Source organism: Capsicum annuum, chromosome 11 (genome assembly GCF_002878395.1).
Source record: "Capsicum annuum cultivar UCD-10X-F1 chromosome 11, UCD10Xv1.1, whole genome shotgun sequence".
Lineage (NCBI taxonomy): Eukaryota > Viridiplantae > Streptophyta > Magnoliopsida > Solanales > Solanaceae > Capsicum > Capsicum annuum.
In genome coordinates this window covers 154,519,907-154,536,863 of record NC_061121.1, presented here as the reverse complement: position 1 = coordinate 154,536,863, position 16,957 = coordinate 154,519,907, and the positions used below count along the sequence as shown (strand labels likewise).

Genomic DNA, 16,957 nt, shown 5'->3' with positions numbered 1-16,957 from the left:
ACACAAATGTGTCCATCAAATTTATGAATACCCTTTGAATTTGTGGTAGCCCTATTGGACTCACCACTCAACACCTGATCAAGGATGATGCAAAGTCTTATATCCTCAAACTGACGACTCTAAATCTACTCAAAGAGAGTAGACCTTGCCTCACCACTAGAAAGAATTCCTTTAGGATTGAATATATCAAGCGTCAATATCAAGTTGGCTAAGGACTGGACGTCCCATGGCAATGGCCTTTGATAAACTAAGATAGAAGCCAAACTACCCAAACTCTCTGCATTCCAACTCAAGGTATCCGCTACCTTTTGCCTTGCCCAAATAATACAAAATAGAGATCTCATAATAAGCAATTCCATTCATCTATGCTTCCTAGAGTTAAGCTCTCTCAAGGTCATAAGATGCTAAAGACTACGACTATCTATGTAGATCTTACAATTGATGCCACAAAGATAATACCTCTAAATCTATAGCGCAAAAATTACCATTGCCAACTCCAAATCATTAGTAGGGTAGTTGTGTTTGTGCACCTTCATCTGTCTGATACATAAGCAATAACTCTGCCTTGCTGCATCAAAACACAACCCAAACCAACACAGGAAGAATTACAATATACGGTGAATCACTTACCCTCAACAAGAAGATCCAATATAAAAGCTGAAGTGTAAAATCCCTTAAGCTTCCAAAAGCTTAACTAACACTCCACAAACTACTAGAAAGGAACCTTTTTCCAAGGTAATCTGATCATTGGCACTGTAATAGTAGAAAAACCCTCAATGAATCACCAATAGTAATTGGCTAAATTAATGAAGCAACAAACCTCAAATAGAGATATAGGACTGGACCAATCACCAATAGCCTCAATCTTCTTTGGGTCTACCATAATCCCATCCTGAAACCCCACACATCCAAAGAATGTCACCAACTTAAACCAGAACTCACAATTACAGGATTTGGTAAGAAGCTTATGATATCTCAAAGCCTAGAGCACAATCCTCACAGGCTGCATATGTACGTGTCTACTCCTTAAATACACCAAAATATCATTGATGAACACAATTATAAAAGAATCTAAATAAGTCCTAAACACGCGGTTCATCAAATCCATGATAGTGATTGGGGCTTTGTTTAACACAAAATACATCAGATGGAACTCATAATGGCCATAAAAAGTCCTAAAGGATGTCTTTAATATATCTTTTGCTTGAATCATCAACTAATGGTAATTAGACCTCAAGCCAATCTTATAAAATACCACTACTCCCTGAAGCTGGTCAAAAAATTTATTGATACGAGAAATAAGATACCTATTCTTTATTGTCACCTTATTAAGCTATATGTAGTCAATACACGTACGTAAGGATACATCCTTTTTATTTACGAACAAGACCAAAGCACCCCAAGGTGATATACCTGATCTAGGAAAACCCTTAACCAGAATATCCTAAAGCTGAGAATTTAGTTCCCTAAGCTCAGTAGAGTCTATATGGTAAGTTTCCACAAAAATAGGTTGGGTGTTTGATTCAAGATCAATAATAAACATAATATCACACTCGAGAGGAAGACTAGGTAGATCGGTAGGAAAAACATCAAGAAACTAATCAACTGTAGGAATGGAGACAAGTGACGTACTCTCTATGCTAACATCATAAATATAAGTGAGATAAGACTCCTAACCCTATAAAATAAGTCTCCTAGTCTGAATATAAGCTATAATACCCATTGGCTCATGTGTAATAGATCCCTGCCACACAATCGAGGGAATATCGGGCATGAAAAGGTAATGGCCTTGGCTAAACTATTCAAGACTGCATGATAGTGTGATAACCAATCCACGCCTAGAATCATATCAAAATCCACCATGTCTAATTAAATAAGATCATCTTGAGAATCAAACTCTCAAACAGTCATAACATATGATCTATAAACCCAATATACTGTAAAAAAGTCACCCTGGAAAGTATATACACATAATGAAATAGATAAGAAATCCCATGATAACTCTAACCGCGGGTCAAAATAAGTAGATATATAAGAGTATGTGGATACCAGATCAAATAAAGCAAAATCCAATTGATGGTACACTAAAATTGAACCTGTAACAATAGCATCTAAAATCTCAACCTAAGGTCTAGCAGGTATGGCATACAAATAAATATGCTCGACACCTAATTAGGCTCTTGAATGAACTCTTTTCTTACCTACCTAAGGACCTCCACAAGATCCTAGAGGCCACATTGACGGCCATGCATATCACCTCTAGCAAGGGGAGTTACTGCCCTAGTCAGGAGGACATTCTAAGTTGAAAGAACATCACTTCATGACTGAGGCACTCTCTCAAGAAATAGACAAAGGCCTCACAAACATAAAATGCCCCAGGCGTGGTACCAAACCTAAAAGATTTGGCTGACCTAAAATAACTACCATAGATAGAAAAACAAGAAGACAAAGCCCTTAAAGATTGACCACTACTCTGTCTAATAAAATCATCATAACTAATCTGGCCTCCACTGGTGATCTGAAGGGAAGTATGGATGGGCCTACTAGACTGACCCTAATTCTAATATGGCTGACGCAGAGGGTACCTACCTTGAGAAACACTTCCTCTGAATTGTGAGCCAGTACAACTTTGGCTGAAACTACCCTAATATTGCAGCCTTTTATCACTTCCCCTCGGGCCTCGAGATGCATCTCCTCCATAACCTGCGCATAATTAGAAACCTCAATAAAAGATCTACCAGTAGCAACCAAACTCTGTGTATCCATGTATAGAAGAAATCTTAATCCATAAATAAAACACTAAACTCGCTCATACTTGGCCATTAAAATATATGTCGCATGCGTTGCCAACTTATAAAATTGAGATTCATACTCCACAATAATGATGAAGCCCAACGTTAACCTTAAGAATTGATCTCTCAGATAATCCCTAAGACTATGAGGCATATACTTCTCTAAGATGACCTCAAAGAACTAAGTCTATGTCAATGAGGGAGATCCAATTGGACTGTAATGAAGATTACATCTCCACTAATTTTGAGTCATAAAATCCAACTCAAAAGTAATGTAATCCATATCACGAGTCTAAACTAGCCTAAATTATGGAGCCTATCCTCGCAAGCAATTAAGAATCCATAAGCATTTTTTCTTGGTGCACCAAAAAACATAGGCAAAGTTAACTAAAAAATTATACCCTACATCTTCTACTTCTCAACAGACAAAGAAGGAAGGGCAACCACCGGTTGAGAAACTACCAGAACAAGAAGGACCTCAACTCTCGGAGCCGTAGCTATAGGTTGTTCCTTGCCTTAGAAACACTTTGATGCACAAATTAAAAACCATCACATGGTGCACTACCAACCAATCCCAAGAGCTGAACTAATGCTTTCCTAAATAATAAAGACAAGATAAACCTGATAGAGTATGGGCTGGTCCCTAGCCCACCACTAGCTAGATGGAAGAATCTTTGTCTTAAGAGAAGAAATAGGGTATGATGAAGGCCCCTAATCCTAGTACCTAGCTGAGGATACATCTATAGGTTGTAATCAACCTTCAAGTTATCCATGAACTATGATAGGATGCCTAATCGTGCGCTCGGGGTCCTCATCTCGAGTAGCAATAGCATGTCGTCTAGCAATTTATAAAAGAGTAAAACCAAGTAATGATAATAATTTAAAAGATATAAAATATATTGATAACATCCAAGGACTTTGAAGTATCGATACAAGAGCCACTAATCAAGATAAATATGAGTACTATAATAGTCAAATATACAGTAGTCTTGAATAATGATAAACTGCAAGAGTAAAGGAAGGAGAAAAGGTCAAATTCAACTTTTACAGCTTACCCTATCTCAGAACTCTAAGAAATGCAATCACAATGACAACTAGTACCCGAATCTGCACCAAAAAGGTAAAAAAGTGTAGTATGAGTACCAACGTCTCGGGCACTCAAAAGGAATCATCGGACGACTGATTTAAATCATAATATATATAAAATAAAGATGGAAGATCAATAGTCTAATTTAAGGTAAAATTGCAAACCTAGAATAATGCTCCACGTACTGTAAATAATTAAATCAGAACAATCATATAAAGGAACACATAGCTAACATTAAATACCTAGCCCCAAAAAGCCAGTAAGTGTAGAAAAAATAATCCAATATGGGATCCCATAAGCTCGGAGGGAGAAATCAACAAAAGATATAACAAAAAATACATTAATTAACCACCTCTCAAAGATAATAATTGTTATGCTTAATACCATAAATATATTATTAATAACCACTTAATGTCAGACTCAAATCAGAACTAATATAATTATCACCATTAATTGTCGGACTTAAACTAGAACTCATATCATTATTACCATTAATTATCAAACTTGAAGTGGAACTCATTTCCTGAACAATACTGGTATCAAATCGGTCTTAGTATCATGAACCATCAAACTTGAACCGAATGTAGTATCAACTCAAAAGTACCAATCTAGCATAAGTATCATGTATACAGCCTCTCCAAACTTTAAAATAAACATTTAAAGGCTATAGAAAGCTTATAAAATCTACTAGGAGCTAAAAATAGTCTTGGCCTAAGGTGGCTCGGAGGGGCCCACTCCTAGTTCCCAAAATTCCATGCTAAGTCAAATTTTACCCGGACTAGGCTAAGCTGTCTAGTTTCATTATTAGAGATTAAATAAGCTACAATTAGACTTTTTATAGCAATTTTACCTAAACATGAGCAACTAAGTCGATTATCCCTATTTACGATTCCCAAATTAGCTAATAGATCCAAATTACACTAAATACACTTCTAAAAACTAATTACCAACCCATATATAGCATATTAATATAAATATACTACAAATTAGCACAATCTATGAGGCAGGAAAACCTAGTCTACCAAGACATCGAAGAAAGCCTAAAGAAATCTGTTAAGTTGGTGAATTTTCCATTCGAAAAGCTTACATGTGATCTATGCTATCAAAATGATAATCTACTCATCAATACGAGAAAAATAATACCTATATTTCACTTTTATACTTTGGATCCAAAATTACGTAAAAATCCTATTTAGAGCCAGCTTGCAGAATCACACATTCAAAATCATCAACATATTTCTCTATGCTCAAGGAGCATTTACGCTCAACAATGGGTAAATTCTTAGCCCAAATGGTGCTAAGATAAACCCACCAATAGTCTAGGGATTTTGAGAATTAATAGAGAATGTACAATGAATTTAATGAAAACTTACCAAGAATCAGAGAAAAATGAGTAATTTACGCTTTCAAACACCCCAAAATCCCCTATTAATGTTTCTCCCATGTTTTCACACGTTTTAGGGTTTTTCACTCTTGAACTTGTTTGAAAAAAAAGAGAAAATTAGAATAAGTAGTCCATTTATTGTCTCCTAGGTGACTCTAAATCAGGCACTAGGCTGCTTTAGTGGTCAACACTAAAGCAGTGCCCATGCTTACCTACCATGCCACTAATGCAGACAAGTTGGCAATAAAGAAACTTTTACTTTAGTGGTTAGCTTGCTGCTAAAGTGACTCACTTGGGAATGTCGAGCCACTAAAGCACTCAGTTTGCCGCTTTAGCAAATGCACCAGCTGAGTGCATCAGCTGGATACTTAAAATCTCCACCGACCCCTCATAATTCATTCAGAATCTCATATATGCAAATAAACTATGCTATCTTATCAAATTTGATATTTCATACTCAATGGCTCTGTAAAAATTTCCATTCGAGGTTATTTCAATGAGAACTAGGTCCTACACTATTTTTCTTAAGTTTTGTCCAATAGCCTAAAATAATTTTGGAAGCCTGGGACCCAAACCAAAGGTCCACCTAGACTAAAATTGATGTGTTGGAGCTATTGGAACCATTAAAATTAACATATGAGGCCATTCCCCAAAATTTTTCACCCGGTAGCTAATTTTTACTATAAAAGACTTCAAAAAAGGGAATTAGCTCTAAAAACCAAACAAAATTCTCGGCAATTAAGCTGTCAGCTTTAGCAAGTCATAAATGATTTGGGGTAGCTATAAGAAAGCTCTAACTAAAGAAAATGCATGGAAACATAGAAAATAACCTAGAGGGTCATTATATTTTCCTTAGTTGTTCCTTGCCCAACTCATAGCCTATGAACTTGTCTAAGTCATGATAATCCCAAAACCATAGGATTTCCTTATCCTATCTAACCCTTTTCATGACATAGCCATACCTTACCTTACATGTCGTAGCCAAGACACTACCAAGGTCTTACCATGCCATGGAAACTTGTGGCCACACTGACAGACTGACCTTAAGAAAAGATAATCTTAACCTATTGGGTTATGTATAGGATCATTTTATAAAATGATAGACATACATGATCTACTTAAATCATCAAGTTAAGATTCTAACAGGTACCATCACAACTTGGAATAATTTTAGATTATGACTTAGAAAGTTTTGAATTTCAAGGGTGTTATTTTTATTGTAAACACAACTTCCCATTTCTTGAAATAATTTTCTTAATTTTACTTTCAAGTGAGTGTTACTTCCAAATATTTGTTTGGGGAGTGAAGATCTAAAGACAATCGTTCACAGAGCTACATTACTATTTAGAGCCTTACTTGTCCAACAAACACAAAGCCAAGTTGTGCCTTAAAATTACAAGCTAATTAGAGTTAGAGTCAATTATATGAATCCTGACTATTCCATTACGTTCCAACTAGATGACCCATCCCATTCAAATGTTCAATAACTATCTCACTCGGTTTGTTCTATTTTTCATTTTTCTTTGCACTCATCAAAGAGAATCTTGACAATATATTTTCATTTTGAGGTAATTTTAAAAAAACTTATATGGGGTAAAAATAGCTTGGAAGGATACTGGTCCAAGTTCGGTTGAGTGTAACCTAGGCCAACCTATGAGGGGAATGTATTGAGAATGAGTCTAGTATAAGGGATGGCCATTTGGGGAAAATAGAAGTAACCTAAGAGAACTACAAATAGCGACTACATACAAGGGGCTAACAATGAGGACAATGTGTCAGTCCATATATGTACCAGGGCGACTTTCATCCAAACCATGTAGATGCGTAGTACTAGGCTATCATCCCCCAATAGTTCAAGGACAAATAGCCAAGGGTCATTGGATGTGGAACTATGCGCTCAGAGAATAACATTATCCTATTATTTGAAAGGCAACCTCCAGACCCTATAAACTGTAATGGCCCAAAATATCATCCCGAGATGCCACACGGTGCCTAATACAATAACATACACGCTACGCTAAGGATATATATATAAGTAAATATCATATCACATCGCACATGGCGCAGAATATTGTTAGACTGTACATATATGAAATGTCTATACACAAACCAACCCAACAATACACTAGTCTGACATAGCCTCTATACAGCAAAATCAACGAGCCATTGGGACAAATCCCCAACTGACCCAACAGACCAAAGGGATCACAAAACAACAGCACCAAAACTAGCAACTTAGTCCTCGAACCATGAGGACTCACCATTAAAGGAATATAGATGCGAGACTCAGATATCACTGTCACAGCTGCGGATGAGTACCTGAACCTACATCATGGTAAGAATATATCCCATAGAGAAATATGTGGGTTAGCACAAGATACATACTGAGTATGTGGGGGTGTATGCAAAATATAAATAATATCATAAATTTCGTAAAAATATACATACGAACCAGAATGACACACCTGGATTGAGTGACATTGAATCATGCAACTCATAACATCTTAGATAGGAAATGTAGGAGAAAAACCTCATAAATCATTATAGATCATCATAGGCAACTTGACTTACCACGTCAAAACTCGGAGTGACTCGATATTTTAATAAACATGACTCTTATGGATAGGGGAGTTTCCTATAACCGACAACACCACGTGAGCTATGTGGAATACAAACATTTGAAACCCCCATTGGCGGGAGCGTCTGTAACGCCCCAAAAATGGGTCCCGGAGCATCACACAGTGCTTGAGGCTACGAGTAGCCCCAAGCTAACCCTTTGAGACATTTTTTTCAGTTCAACACAAATCAACAGGGTTTCCATAAATAACTCTCAAATATCAACAGAGTAATCATCATCCAAGAATAAAAGAATTTCAGAAAGATAACGAAATACGACTTATTAGTCAACTCCTAACATCTATACTAGTCTGACAAGCCTCTAAGAAAATCAATAAAACCAGTGAGCCATTGAGACATGCCCCAGCTGACTCATACTCAGTTATCAAAGAGGACGCACCACAACAGAGAATGTAGAACAGTATGCCTGAAGAATCACTGTCAAACTTGGAACTGAGCACCTGAACCTACATTTCGAGAAAATGCAGCCTACATCCGAAGATATGGGTCAGTACCATAGAAACAGACCGAGTATATGGGGGTGTATACAGTTGTATAAACATCATCATCATAAATATTTATAAGAAATATGCAGGATGTATGAAAGACTCACATAGCCTGAAGAAAATCATCATAACCATGAGAGGATGAAATAAGTACAATAACACATGTGACTCATCATATAATTTGTCAATCACTTTCAGTTCATCAAGAATATCAATTCTCATAATGTAAATATCAGTTAAATCTTTTGAAAGAACAACTTTCATAATTTCACTTTCAAATCACTTCACCATTCACCTAGACACAAGGAAACACATACAGTGGGAGATCGTATAGCCGACATAAACCATATGAGTTGTATAGAGTCCAACGTACAACTCACGTTGGGGATAGCCGTACTATCCTTGCCATCGAAGTAGGACTATCACTATCAAATCCACACAAACTAGTGATCACTATATAAATCAGCCCCAGGCTTACTCCTACGGGGGCACGTAGTTCTAGGGAAGTAAGGTCGCTTTATACCTCCCACTAAGTGCTAAAGATTTCTCTCAGACTTAGCTCAAACCATTTCAAAGAAAATCCACAACAAAACAATTTTAGTAGTATATAAATATACATCGGGAGCCATCATGCTTCCCATCTATCAAAATCAACCACGTTGTGGATTTCTTTCACATTCGAGTTCAAAATAACTCCATTAAGACTAAAATGTCAAATCATTCAAAATATCTCAAATATTCAACACCAACGTGCTTATAACACACACTTTCTCAAAAAAAACACAATTTCCAATGGGGATTCACGACCCAAATATCAAAATCATGATAAATATCGTTCAAGATTCATGCTTTATATCTCCACACATGTAAATTCATCTTTCAAAATCATAAACATCAAGATTTCATAATAATCATCATAAGATATGGGTTCATGCTTCAAATTCGTAAAATATCAAATAAAAATATGCCTTTGTAAAGAAAATTACTATTGGGCACAAGAACGAAAGAGAGTTCTTGCTGAAACAGCCCACATACCTTGAATGATGAACTTTAGATTGATACTCATTTTTGAGATGTTAATTGTGCCTTTGAATAATTGTTCTTGGAGTTCTTGAACTGGGAACTTGGAATCTTGAATAAATTTGCAGAATTAATGGTGAACTTTGGAGGTTCTTGAAGTTGGATGTAGGAGCTTAGGGTTTTCTTTTTGAGGGAATTTGATGAAATACGACATATAATGCTTCTAATAGGTTTTAATATAGGGTTTGGATGGATTTTGGGTGAGGGAAAATTACCAAAACGCCCCTAAAAATAAAAAAAATCTCGAATCTGTCCTTTGGTGGACTATTTTGATAGTCTAAAGTAGATCAACCATAACATTTTATTCTACTATTCAAATTGGATAAAACTAATTTCATTAGAAAGAGGACTCACATATCTTTCCGTTGATATATAGTATCTCACACATATCATTATGTACGAGCAGTTATGATCATTTAATATTGACCCAAAAATTTGCTTTTGATAGGCTGAAGTAGATCAACCATAACTTTTTTGCTCCGATAGACAAATTGGATGAAACTAATTTCATTAGAAAGAGGACTCATAGAGCTTTCCGTTGAGAAATAGTTGATCACCTAAATCATTATGTACAAAGAGTTATGATCGTTTAAAGTTGGAGCAAAAATACGCAGGCCTCAGTAGTTTTTCCTGCACGTTTTACTGTTTACTGCTATTCACGGTTCGATCGGAATGTTCATAACTCGCTGCTCAGGTGTCCATTTTGGATGACCCACATATTATTGGAAATATTATTCGATACTCTATGCAATGGTTGGTTATAATCTAAGACATTCTGCACGAAAAATTTATAATTCATTCTAGAAGATAGAACCCAACACGTTTATGCACAAAATTTCAACGAAAAATTTCCCGGGCTATTACATCATCCCCCCTTAAAAACATTTGTCCTCGAATGACGCTATATATGCCAAGAATAGATAGGGAATAGAGCATACAACTGAAACCCTTCGTTAGACTCATCACCACATCGTTTCTCACTCCGAATGCAACATAGAATGCATAAATTCAAGAAACTACAGCTGAACACATAATAAATGACAGCTGAACTGCTGCAACTTTTATCAAAAGTGCATGATTTAGGAAAGAACGGTACCTTCAACTTGATCGGAGTTCGCAGAAAATAGGTGTGGGTACTTGGATTGCCTATCTACCTCAGCTTCCCAAGTTGCACCCTCAACAAATTGGTTTCGCCACAACACCTTGACCATGGGAACTTCTTTGTTCCTTAGTCTTCAGATACTGAAATCAAAAATCTCAACAGGAATCTCATCAGAAGAGAAATTTTCTTGAATGTCAATACTCACAGAGGAATCCACTACCACAACATCATTAATATGCTTTCTAAGCATAGAGACATGGAATATTGGATGAACAAAGGACAGCTCGGATGGTAACTCAACCTCATAAGCTACCTTACCAACACGGCTAAGAATTTTATAAGGACCAACATAATAGGGACTAAGCTTCCCCTTCTTTCCGAATCTCTTCACCCCCCTCATGGGTGAAATTTTCAGATACACTAGGTCACCAACTTCAAACTCAAGGTCTCTCTTTCTAACATCCGCATATGACTTCTGACGACTCTGCACAGTTTTCAATCTTTCCCTGATCAACTTAAATTTTTCCATAGCCTCAAATACCAAATTAGGACCACTCACAGCCATTTCACCCACCTCGAACCAACCTATGCATGATCTACACTTCCTCCCATATAAGGCTTCAAATGGAGCCATGCCAATACTAGACTGGAAACTATTATTGTAAGAAAACTCTATCAACGGTAAGTGATCAGCCCAACTTCTCTTAAAGTCAAGTGCACAAGCTCTCAATATATCTTCTAAGGTCTGGATGGTCCGCTCAGCCCGACCATCGGTCTACGGATGTAAAGAAGAACTAAAAAGCACTTGGGTACCATGACCCTTCTGAAAAGCTTTCAAAAATTGCGAAGTGAACTGAGTAACCTTATCCGAAATAATAGACAAGGGAACTCCATGCAGTCTGACTAGCTCTCGGATATACAATCAAGCATAATCCTCAGTAGTATATGAAGTATGAACAGGCAAGAAATGAGCAGACTTAGTCAACCTATCAACCACGACCCAAATGGAATCATGATGGCATCGGGAAGGACGTAAACCATTCACGAAGTCCATATTTATCTTTTCCCACTTCCAGGTGGGAATACTAAACTCTTGCATCATACCACCAGGTCTTTGGTGTTCAACCTTAACCTATTGGCATGTTGCAAACTTAGCTACAAAGGCTGCTATATCTTTCTTCATGCCACTCCACCAATAGATTTCCCACAAGTCTCGGTACATCTCTGTGGCACCAAGATGAATGGAATATCGCGCCCCGTGCACTTCAGCCATAATCCTCTGTCTCAGATCATCAACATTCGGGACACATAATCTACCCTGCAATCTCAACACACCATCTCTCCCTTGGGAGAAAACCTCTACTTTTTGGTCCTTGACTGACTCCTTCAGTCTGACTAAACTAGCATCTAAGTATTGTTTTTCCTTCACTTTCGAAACCAAGGAGGATTCGAAACTACTCTGAACCCCTATACTACCTTCAGCAGAGTCAAACAACCTAACTCTCAATCTACCCAAATGATGTACATCACGAGCCAACTCTTTCTTACCTTCTACCACATGCGAAACACTACCCATGAACACTCTACTTAGGCCATCTGCCATAATATTGGCCTTTCTCGGATGGTACAGCACACTCATATCATAGTCCTTTAATAATTCTAACCATCGTCTCTGCCTAAGATTAAATTCTCTCTACGTAAACACATACTGCAGACTCTTATGATCACTGAAAACATCAACATAGAAACCATACAAATAGTATCTCTAGATTTTCAAAGCAAACATAACAACAGCCAACTTAAGGTCATGGGTGGGGTAATTTTTCTCATGGGGTTTCAACTATCTAGAAGCATAAGCTATCACCTTACCATTCTGTATCAATACGCAACCCAAACCCACTCTCAAAGCATCACAGTACACCACAAAACCATCAACACCATCAGACAAAGTCAAAATATGGGTTGAAGTGAGTCGAGTCTTCAACTCCTGAAAACTCTTCTCACAAGATTCGGACCATAAGAACTTCACTTTATTTTGGATCAATCGAGTTATAGGAGACTCTATAGAGAAGAAACCCTCAACAAAATGGTGTTAATAGCCAGCTAAACCCAACAAACTTTGGATATCAGTCGAAGAAATAGGTCTAGGCTAATTTTTAACAGCTTCGGTCTTTTGGGGGTCAACTCTAATACCCTCGAAAGAAATGATATGACCCATAAAAGCAACTTACCTTAGCGAAAACTCACACTTACTGAACTTGGCAAACAACTTATGATTTCTAAGGGTTTACAAGACAGTTCAGAGATGATCTAAATGTTCATCCTCACTACGAGAGTACACCAGTATACCATCAATGAACACTATGAAAAACATATCCAGATATGGTCTGAACACTCGATTCATGAGGTCCATGAAAGCTGTTGGGGCATTAGTTAACCCAAAAGGCATAACAAGAAACTCAAAATATCCATAACGAGTTCAGAAAGCGGTTTTTGGGATGTCACACTCGCTAACTTTGAGTTGATGATAGCCAGAACTAAGTTCTATCTTTGAGAAATAAGTTGCACCTTGCAATTGGTCAAATAAATCATCTATTCTTGGAAGGGGGCACTTATTTTTTACGGTAACTTTATTCAGTTGGCAGTAATCAATGTACATACGCAAAGAGCTATCTTTCTTTCTCACAAGCAACACAGGAGCACCCCAAGGAGAAACACTGGGCCTTATGAAACTCTTATCTAGTAGATCTTTGAGTTGCTCTTTCAACTCCTTAAGTTCTGCAGGGGCCATACAGTAAGGAGAAATAGAAATGGGCTGAGTATCGGGATGAAGATCAATCCCAAACTCTATCTCTCTATCAGGAGGTATCCCTGGGAGATCATCTAGAAAGACATCAGAAAACTAATTGACGATGTTAACAGACTGATGAGTTAGAGTATCAGACTTAGTCTCTTTGACTATAACCAAATGGTAAATACACCCCTTGGAAATAAGCTTTCTAGCTTTGAGGTAAGAGATAAAATGACTCTTGGGTGACACAGAATTCCCAGACCACTCAAACACGGATGCACCCGAAAACTAAAACTTCACCACTCAGGTCCAACAATCAATAGAGGTATAAAAAGAATATAGCCAGTCCATACCTAGAATCACATCAAAATCTACCATGTGTAACTCAATCACATCAGCCAACAAGACTCTATGAAGAACGGTAATAGGACACTTTTTATAAACTTTCTGGGAAACAATTGAATCACCCACTGGGGTTGAAACTAGGATAGGCTCAGGACTCATTTCAAAATTCACAGCAATCAAAGGTGTAACATATGAGAAGCTGGATCCAGGATCCAACAAAGCATAAACATCAAACTGAAATATACGAAGCATACCAATAACAACATCGGGAGAGTCCTCCTATTCCTGGAAGGATGGTAAAGCATAGAATCTATTCTGGTGCTGCCCGCTAGCATTGCTAGAAGAGGTGCCATAAGCTGGGGCTGGACATGTAGCTGGAATTGGAGCACTAATAGTCTGAGTCTCGGTCTGAGGGTGATAGTCACGACGCCCTTATCCATCCTGTGGACAATCTCTAGCTCTGTGGCCCATGTCAGCACACCGGAAATAACCTCTCTTCTTACCCCAACACTCACCTGAATGAGCCCTACCACACTTAAGACACAGGGGATGATTTGGCTTACTGCCAGTACTGTACTGGGACTTGGATGTATATGACCTACTACCTTACTCCTGCCTACCTCTAGGCACGGGAGCACTAGCAGATGATGGTGCTGGCATAGATGAACGATCCTGATACTGAAGACGACTCCCTCCCTGCAATCTAGTCTAACCCTATCCATACTGCTGGAACCTAGCTTTCTTATTCCCTCTCATTCTATCTCTCTCCTTAATCTTTTCTACCTTAATCTATTGGGCATGAGTCATCAGCCTAGAAAGATTTATCTCACTATTCAGCATAGCAGACCTACACTCCTTAACCACATAAATAGACACTCCAGTCATAAACTTACTCATACTAGCCCAATAATCATCCACTAAGTTAGGAGCATACTTGGCCAACTGATTGAACTTTAGACATTACTCCCTAATAGTCATAGAGCCCTGTCGCAGGTTCATAAACTCTTCCACCTTAGACTCTGTTATATCAAAAGGGAAAAACTTGTCCAAAAATGCATCCTGGAACTCTTACCAAGTTATGGGACAACTCCCTCACCTCTACCTTTCCTTTATGCAACAACCCAGTTATAAGCAAGGTCTTTCAACCTATACGCAACAAAATCCACACTATATTCCTCAGATACATGTATCACCTGAGTAATCTTCCGTACCTTCTCTAAAAATAACCGTGGATCCTCATCAGACTTAGACCCATAGAATTCCAGCGGATTTAACTGCATAAAGTCATGGATCCTGGAAGCAGCTGAATCACCTCCCTACTGCTGTGGAGCCGGGGTCGGGTTGGCCTGAACATTTGCAGTAACAACTTAGGCCAGCACCTAAAAAGATGCCTAAAATTCAGCATGAGACACGTTTTTATTCAATGGGTCAGCGGGTTGAGGTTGCTGACCATCATTATTTCTTCTCGTCCAATGTGGAGGCATATTTCTGAAAGAGGAGAGCACAATCAATAGCAGAGAGAGACACTTTAAGCACGATAGACTTCTGAAAGAAAGAATCACACTTTTTCCTAAAATATCTTGTAGTCTCTTGCTCATAGATGTGGCGCGCTACACACCGATGATCAAGACTCTACTTAACGCGGCTTGTCAGACTCCTTAGGACACCTTAAAACCTAGCTTTGATACCAAGTTTATAACGCCCCAAAAAATGGGTCCCAGAGCGTCACACGGTGTTTGAGGCTACGAGTAGCCCCAAGCTAACCCTATGAGCCATTTTTATTCAGTTCAACACAAATCAATGCGGTTTCCATAAATAACCCTCAAATATCAAAAAAGTAATCATCATCCAAGAATAAAAGAATTTCAGAAAGATAACAAAATACGACTTATTAGTCAACTCCCAACATCTATACTAGTCTGACAAGCCTCTAAGAAAATTAATAAAATCAGTGAGCCATTGAGACATGCTCCAACTGACTCATATTCAGTTATCAAATGTAAACAATTCCGTGAAACTAACATCAGATATCACATCCTCAGAACATGAGGAGTCACCACAACAGAGGATATAGAATAGCATGCCCAAAAAATCACTGTCGAACCTGGAACTGAGCACCTGAACCTACATTCTGAGAAAATGCAGTCCACATTCGAAGATGTGGGTTAGTACCATGAAAAGGGACCGAGTATATGGGGGTGTATGCAGTTGTATAAACATCATTATCATAAATATTTATAAGAAATATGCAAGATGTATGAAAGACTCACATAGCCCAAAAAAAATCATCATAATCATGAGAAGATGAAATATGTACAATAACACATGTGAGTCATCATATAATTTGTCAATCACTTTTAGTTCATCAAGAATATCAATTCTCATAATGTAAATATCATTTAAATCTTTCAAAAGAATAACTTTCACAATTCCACTTTCAAATCACTTCACCATTCACCATAGACACAAGGAAACACATACACTAGGAGATCTTATAACTGACATAAACCATGTAAGCTACATGGAGTCTAACATACAACCCACATTGGGGAGAGCCATCCTATCCTTGCCATCGGAGTAGGACTATCGATATCAAATCCACACAAACTGGTGATCACTATATAAATTAGCCTTAGGCTCAATCCTATGGGGGCACGTAGTTCTAGGGAAGTAAGGTTGCTATATACCTCCCACTCAGTGCAAATGATTTCTTTCAAACTTAGCTCAGATCATTTCAAAGACAATCCATAACAAAACAATTTCAGTAATATATAAATATACATCGGGAGCCATCATGCTTCCCATCTATAAAAATCAACCACGTTGTGGATTTCTTTCACACTCGAGTTCAAAATAACTCCATTAAGACCAAAAGGTCAAATCATTTAAAATATCTCAAATATTCAACATCAACGTGCTTATAACACACACTTTCTCAAAAAAATACAATTTGTAATAGGGATTCACGACCCAAATATCAAAATCATAATAAATATCGTTCAAGATTCATGCTTTATATCTCCACACAAGTAAATTCATCTTTCAAAATCATAAATATCAAGATTTCATAATAATCATCATAAGATATGTGTTAATGCTTCACATTCATAAAAAATCAAATAAAAATCATGCCTTTGTAAAGAAAATTACTTTTGGGCACAAGAACGAAAGAGAGTTCTTGTTGAAAAACCCCACATACCTTGAATGATGAACTTTAGATTGATACTCATTTTTGAAATGTTAATCGTGCCTTT

General features: G+C 37.5%; 1 pseudogene; it reads right to left on the bottom strand.

The window, feature by feature from the left end:
- Positions 1–3,203: 3,203 nt before the first annotated feature.
- LOC107852284 overlaps positions 3,204–16,957 on the bottom strand; it is a 92,862-nt pseudogene continuing 79,108 nt past the window's right edge.